The 6,592-nt window shown below is 47.8% G+C and overlaps 1 long non-coding RNA gene across 1 annotated transcript; it reads right to left on the bottom strand.

Moving 5' to 3' along the window:
* Positions 1-3,722: 3,722 nt before the first annotated feature.
* LOC112605109 lies at positions 3,723-6,320 on the bottom strand. Its single transcript, XR_003115348.1, has 2 exons — positions 6,176-6,320; positions 3,723-3,945 (listed from the first exon to the last, which is right to left on the bottom strand). It is a non-coding gene; the product is annotated as an uncharacterized LOC112605109 (long non-coding RNA).
* Between the last annotated feature and the right edge of the window lie 272 nt (positions 6,321-6,592).

The following is a 6,592-nucleotide window of genomic DNA, read 5'->3' as shown; positions in this document are numbered from 1 at the left end:
TGCCAGGTGTTTTCAAAAGGTGTGTCTACCTTAGGTGACTCATGAGTCTATGTAGCCTGACTGGCAAAATGAATTGGCTGCTTCTGGTTCTCTGTGTTGTACTTGGATATCTCTGAATGAGGTGGGATTCTAGGGAGGGCCTGGTAATCACTTTTTCTAGTCATAACAACTGACTTATCTTTCATTTTTTTCAACCCTCATCCATGAGGGAAACCAGAATTCGTGCAGTAGGAGAGTTGGAGGGGCCTCACTGATGCTGATAGGCCTGGGTGTGGTTACAAGGGAGCTTCAGGGCTGGTACCAGCCCACTGCTGACAGTCAAATGCGAGAACAGAGAATTAGATCATACTCAACCAGGGCCTGGGAACAAGACACAAAGCCCAAAGGATTTCAAGCCAGCTAGACACCAAAATGGAGCAAGGAGTCAGAGTCCAGTGGAAACAAAGGTGGATGATCTAAGAAAGCAGTTGTCAGTGGGATGGGCATGCCCAAGACTCACTTGTATTGGCCTCTGACCTGTGTGTGTGGGTCTGTTTAGAGTAAACACTGGTCCCAGGTGGACAATTCCAGCAACCAGTCTAGGATTAGGTCACCCAATGTGCAATGAACTACAGGCTCGGGGGTGGACCTGGTTTATGTGCACAGAGGAGGCAAAGAGGAGGGCAGCAGATTAAGCAAACACATTCTTACACAGATTCCCAGCCCAAGGAAGCTCTCTTCTCCTTTTTTTGGCCATGGAAACCAAACAGACATGAAATGGAACACGACTCACCAGTGTTCCCACTCCATGTCAATTTATGTTAAAGCAACAGATAGGGAATTTCATACAACATCTTTATTTATCCAAACATTTGGCTAATGTGGGTGACGATAAGAAGCATTATTTGGGCACTCTGTGCAGGCTTGCCATGACACAAATAGACCCAAAGCGTGATTTTGTTGCCCCAAAGCATGATTTTTGTCCTAACAGCTGTCTGGCACTCACTAATCAAGGCAGTTGAATAAACAGTGCTTCTTTCTGACGCTGTATCAGGCATGGTGTCTGGTGTCTGTCTTTTCTCTCAAAGACATTTTTTTCCTAAGTAAGTATAGTATAAAGATGATTACTGAATCAACAAGCCTAGGGACTTCACACTGTTTTCTTGCAGAGAACCAAGTAGAGAAGGAGGCAGCAGGTTGACCCAAACAGTGATCAGAATCATGCTGGGGGTTGGGAGAAATGGGTTTGACCACTAAAGGAAGGTCAAAGTGAACTAGTGGGAGGTGGAGGAGGAACTTGCCCAGCAAGCTCTCACTTCCCTTCTGGGAAGCGAAATCCTGCAGCCCAAAGCTGAGGTCTCTTTGTTTTACCCTTGACTGTAGAGCTAGCTATTTGATAAGTTGAATCAGAGAGGTTAGACCTTATTTGGAAGGCAAGGTTTTTGCATTTCCTAGATATTGAAAGATATCCCTTTGTGTTTGTAGGAATGTGCAATGGATAATGCAATAGAGGCCATGGCCAACTCCTTCCCTGTCAGCTATGGGGAAATGTGGGTGGTGAGTGATTCAACAGAAGCCCACTACTCTCCTCTTTTCTTCTAAAAGCAGGATGTGGCACAGGTAGCAAGAAAAAATTCTTGATCTCATCAAGAATTGGCAACAGTGGCCAGGCATGATGGCTCACACCTATAATCCCAGCACTTTGGGAGGCTGAGGTGGGCAGATCACCTGAGGTCAGGAGTTCCAGACCAGCCTGGCCAACATAGGGAAACACCGTCTCTACTAAAAATAAAAAAATTAGTCAGGTGTGGTGGTGGATGCCTGTAATCCCAGCTACTCAGGAGGCTGAGGCAGGAGAATCAGTTGAACCTGGGAGGCAGAGGTTGCAGTGAGCCGAGATCATTCCACTGCACTCCAGCCTAGGTGACAGAGTGAGAATCCATCTCAAAAAAAAAAAAAAAAAAAAATTAAACCCAAGCCCATGGGCTACACATCCCCACCAGCATGGTGGCAGAACCTCAACTCCCCTTTCTAGACTCCCTTCCATCTAGTATATTTCAGTGGGTGCTTGGGTAAGGTCTCAGTCATGGGACCTCGTCCCTCTGGGTCACTGCCTGTCTTAGTTCATTGTGCTGCTGCTTCAGCAGAATACTACAGACAGTATAACTTAAAAGAAAAGAGATTTATGCAGTGTATAGTTCTGGAGGCTGGGCAATCCAAGAGCATGCCACTGACATTTGGTGAGGGTCATCCCATGGTGGAAGGGTGAAAGCAGAAGTGAGCACCAAAGACCAACAGGCACCAGGAGCCAGACTTGCTTTGTAACAACCCACTCTTTTAATAATGATGTTAATCCATTCATGAGGGCTTTGCTCTCAAGACCCAATCACCTCTTACTAGGTCCCACCTCCCAACACTGTAGCATTGGGGATTAAGTCTTTAACACATGAACTTTTGGGAGGCACGTGCAAACCATAGCCCTGCCCATGCTGTGGTGAGTCTCTCTGCAGTTCTGGGGATGCCACAACTACCCTGGCCCTAGAGGATGCCAGTGTCTGGAACCATGCCAGCCCAAAGGGTGGCCACAGGCCTGTTCTTTTTTTTTTTTTTTGAGACAGAATCTCACTCTGTCACCCAGGCTGGAGTGCAGTGGCGCTATCTCAGCTCACTGCAACCTCCGCCTCCCAGGTTTACGCCATTCTCCTGCCTCAGCCTCCCAAGTAGCTGGGATTACAGGTGCCCACCACCATGCTCGGCTAATTTTTTGTATTTTTTAGTAGAGACGGGGTTTCACTGTGTTAGCCAGGATGATCTCCTGACCTCGAGATCCACTGGTCTCGGCCTCCCAAAGTGCTGGGATTACAGGCTTGAGCCACCGCGCCCAGCACCTGTTCTTAATTCTATTTCACTGAAGGCTCTGGGAAAACAGGAAAGAAAAATAGAGAATCTTCTGCCTGGCTTCTGGATGTGGCTGTTCTCAGAGCCCACAGGCATAGATCTGCTCCCGTGTTTCTCATAGGAGCTTCCTTATCAAATGGCAGAGGCACCTCCCGGAGCTCTCTGTTCCGAGTCAGCTTCTCTTACCACACTCGCAATGCCACCTAGGTGTACAACTCTAGTGGGCAGTGTTTTCATAAAATACAAATGGATGACACCCCCTGGAGTTGTCCAGTAGAGTATCCTTGAGTGTACCTACTGCACAGACTTCTCAGGACACATGCTCTGGAGAGGAAGCCCAGAAAGCCCAAGAAGTTCTTGCCTTTCCCCTGTCCAAGGCCCTCCTTGCAGGCTCTCATTGGATATTTTAGCTTTAGCCTGTTCCCAGTATGCCTGACATTGGGGTGAGCTTGCCCCTCACCCACAGAATGGGGTGCCCTGTGGGCCCCAGAATTGAGTACATATACAGTCCATGACTAACTTTGATTACACCACCATGTGTTCACAAGTCTGTCTCTCCTACTGTGTGCCCCCTAAGGGCAGGGGCTGGGTCTTAATTCATCTTTATATTTCTAAAACACAGCAATATTAGACACTGGTGAGTAGTGGATGAATGGATGAGTAAGACTCAATAAAGGCATCAGCTTTAAAAGGCATCAGCAGGTGATTTCTGAAAACTTGCCAGATCCCCATGTCTGAGTCCTCCTTTCATCTCCTCCTTGACTCCCCTAAGAATCCTTGCCATGGACCCCTTCTAATCCATCTCACACCTCCTCACCTCGGCCAGGAATGGCCTCGCCCAGTGATTTTTATTCTTGGCTGCATATTAGAATCACATGGGGAGCTTAACAAATATACTGATGCCTAGATCTCACTCCAGATCAACTAAACCCAGTGTGCAGCTGAGGTTGAGAACCTCTACACCCAGCCCACCAGAAAGTTCCACATCACATGCTCTGAGGCAGCAGGTTCTTTGAAAGCATGGGTTGGTGTTCACAGCACTTGGCATTCATAGTATACATGGAAAATCTAGACAGAAATAAAAAACAGAAACAAAAGAAAACAGGAGGGGAATTAAAAACAAAAAAAACAACAACAACAGAAAAAATACCTTTATGCCCTGGCAAAGAGCCTGCCCTGTTGTAACGCACTGGGCAGCTGGATTAGGAATATCTACTGTGAGGTACTAGATGTGCTTCTGCCCTGGGACTTTGGTCCTGCAATCCACTGTTGCCCAATCTTCCACGGGCCTTTCAGGCTTTTATTGTGCTCAGCATGTGATCAGCTTGCTGAGGCTCTAACACCTACTGTACTCACTGCAGCCTCCTGTTCACTTGCCGCTCAGTGAAGCCCAGGTTGGCCAACATCCTTGCCGAACCCGGGTGACCTTTAGTTTAATTGGCTTTCGTGGCCTCCAAGGAGGTCAACTTGAGGTTGTCGGCTGATTACCCAAGGGCCTGCACCTGCCTGGGAGAGCAGCTGGATCACTGCATAATGATCAGGGCTGCAAGGCCATGCCCCTGGGCTGGGCTTGCTGGCCTCCGAGCTCATAGAGAAACTTAATTTTGACTTTTCAGCTGCCACTGCAGCTGTGAGTCTCTGGAGCAGTCTTTACTTAAAAATGTACCATTAACCTTGCCCTTATGGCTGTCTTTTCCCCAGCTTCCTTCTTCTAGGGGCCCAGAGACTTAATTAAAGACCTTTAACCTTTCTTTACACTTTTGGCTATTTTAATGGGAGTGCTTGAATTGGGTTCTGTCAAGTCAAAAAGCAGTTACCTATTATCTCTCAGGATCACAGAGTGTCAAAGAGGGAATCTGAGACCTCACCCATCACAGAGGTTCTCAAGCCTGGCAGTAGAGTAGAACCACCTGGGGAGTTTGAAAAGGACTGGTGGCTAGGCCTGACTAATTCACTAGCATCTCTAGAGGTGGGGATTAGGCACTGGTGTTTGCAAAGCCTCCTTGTGATGCTAATGAATAGACATGGTTGATAACCATTCATTAACCAAAATTCCTTTATTTTTCATATGAGAAAATTAAGACTGAGGTGCTTGGGGGCAATTCTGAGCTGCTAGCCCTGCTTGGATGTCCAGGGAATCTGGAGACAGAACAATAACCCATAAAGTTCTGTTCTCATCTGCCAATTAGATTTCCCTGGAGACTACTTGCCTGCTCTGTCACCTTCTTTCCACTGCTTACATTTCTTTTTTTTTTTTTTTTTTTTTTTGAGACGAAGTCTCACTCTTGTCCCCCAGGCTGGAGTGCCATGGTGCGATCTAGGCTCACCACAACCTCCACCTCCCGGGTTCAAACAATTCTCCTGCCTCAGTCTCCCAAGTAGCTGGGATTACAAGTTCGTGCCACCACACCCAACTAATTTTTGTGTTTTTAGTAGAGAGGGGGTTTCACCATGTCGACCAGGCTGGTCTCGAACGCCTAACCTTAGGTGATCTACCCACCTCGGTCTCCCAAAGTGCTGGGATTACAGGCGTGAGCCACCTCGCCTGGCCCCCACTGCTTACATTTCTAAGTCAGAAATCTGAGAGGGCCAGCCGGACACAGCAGCTCACGCCTGTAATCCTAGCACTTTGGGAGGCTGAGGCAGGCAGATTTCTATAGGCCAGGAGTTCAAGACCAGCCTGGCCAACATGGTGAAACCCCATCTGTACTACAATACAAAAATTAGCTGGGTGTGGTGGTGGGCGCCTGTAGTCCCAGCCACTCAGGAGGCTGAGGCAGGAGAATTGCTTGAACCTGGCAGGCAGAGGCTACAGTGAGCTGATATTATGCTGTTGCACTCCAACCTAGGTGACAGAACGAGACTCTGTCTCCAAAAAAAAAAAAAGGAAATCTCTAAGGTTCTAGAATCTCTCTTCTTTCCAAAACCGCAAATCCTTTTTCTTTTCTTTTTTTTTTTTTGAGATGGAGTCTCATTCTGTTGCCCCGGCTGGAGTGCAATGGAACAATCTCAGCTCACTGCAACCTCCGCCTCCCAGGTTCAAGTGATTCTCCTGCCTCAGCCTCCTGAGTAGCTGGGATTACAGGCACCTGCCACCATGCCTGGCTAATTTTTGTATTTTTAGTAGAGATGGGGGTCTCACCATGCTGGCCAGGCTGGTCTTGAACTCCTGACCTCAGGCAATCTGCCCGCCTTGGCCTCCCAAAGTGCTGGGATTACAGGTGTGAGCCACCGCCCCCAACCTAAAACCCCAAACTCTTAATATACTCATTCAATAGATGTGCCAGTCAAAGTGCACCTTGCCTTGGGTCACCAAGCAAGTGTCTTTGTCCAGGGTTCCATTTTCAGTCCCCCATGGCCGCAATCTGCTGAACTTGGGCTCTCACCAGGGGTTGCCAGGAGCATGGTTCATCTTCAATCCGATTTCAAAGCTGGAAGTTAGGACACTTTGAACACTTAACTGAGGGGGAAGCTAGATGTTTTGGGTTTTTTTTTTTTTTTTTTTTGGCTCTCTTTTCATTTTGTAGGTGCTAAATCATTATGACAACACATTGGGGCTGAAGCTGCAGATGAGGAAGAGGTAACCACGCTGTGTGAGACAAGCAAAGGACCTAGAGTGGAAAAATTGTAGGAGACATGCGCTCACTCTCACGGTGGTACAAGAGCCTCCCTGTATGTTAGGCTGTCGTCCCCTCATTTGCCTCACCCTAGGACC

Source organism: Theropithecus gelada, chromosome 13, assembly GCF_003255815.1.
Source record: "Theropithecus gelada isolate Dixy chromosome 13, Tgel_1.0, whole genome shotgun sequence".
NCBI classification, from domain to species: Eukaryota; Metazoa; Chordata; class Mammalia; order Primates; family Cercopithecidae; genus Theropithecus; species Theropithecus gelada.
Note: the sequence above shows the minus strand (reverse complement) of the source record. Positions and strands in the feature narration are given on the sequence as shown.